This window comes from Meleagris gallopavo, chromosome 3 (assembly GCF_000146605.3).
Source record: "Meleagris gallopavo isolate NT-WF06-2002-E0010 breed Aviagen turkey brand Nicholas breeding stock chromosome 3, Turkey_5.1, whole genome shotgun sequence".
NCBI classification, from domain to species: Eukaryota; Metazoa; Chordata; class Aves; order Galliformes; family Phasianidae; genus Meleagris; species Meleagris gallopavo.
In genome coordinates this window covers 36,900,546-36,901,398 of record NC_015013.2, presented here as the reverse complement: position 1 = coordinate 36,901,398, position 853 = coordinate 36,900,546, and positions in this window count along the sequence as shown.

The window sequence follows — 853 nt, the reverse complement described above, 5'->3', positions numbered from 1 at the left end:
TTTTTTTTTTTTTCTTCCTTTGGGAAGTGATTTCTCTTTGGATGAGTGCAATCTACATTCTGTTATTTTCAAGAGGACTCCTGCAGCTGCATAGGGTGCACCCAGATGCAGAAATTGCCTGTTTGGCACAGCCTGTTGGGCTGGGAAAAAAGAAAAAAATATATATATAGTATTTAACATGTATTACTTTTTAGCAGGTACATGGTGGGGAAGATGTCTGTTTTCACAGTTCATCTGCTGCTCTTGATTTTTGGGGTGGAGACAGTGAGGACAGAACCTAACCCCCAAGGCATGCCACTTCTTTTGTGCTCCTTGGAGCAGTCACCACTGGGGCACTGTTGCTGGGTGGAAGCAGCAGGAGAGTGCTGCCCCTTCTGCCCATTATCCTACCTGCCTGCATGAGCTGCCTATCAAATTCTTTATCTGGTTGAAGGCTACTTAGTCCCTGCCCCCCCTAGTAGGGTGGAGTGGGAGAGTGCCAAGGTGGGGGGGATTTCCTTTCAGGATGTGGTGGTGGCTCCTTGGGTGTTTTGTGATTCCTCTGCAGGAGAGACCTGTTCTGGGTATGCAGAATGATCTCTTGGAGGCCACCACCATGCTCACTTTAAAAGCTTCTTTCTCCCATAGGTATCAGACTACAGGTAGAGGTGCCAAAGGTTCCAGTTTCTGTGATGTTTTACTTGAAGCACTGAAGATTTTTTTGTGTTCTGAGTTCTTAGCCTTTAGAGTGAACTTAAAGAGAAACCTGGATATACTATTGAAGTCCGAAGTCTTGTGCTCAGGAGGTTTTAGAGAATTTTCAAAAAAAGCCCAGTTGATGTTATGTCACTTGACATTAAAATGGTGAAAGGTA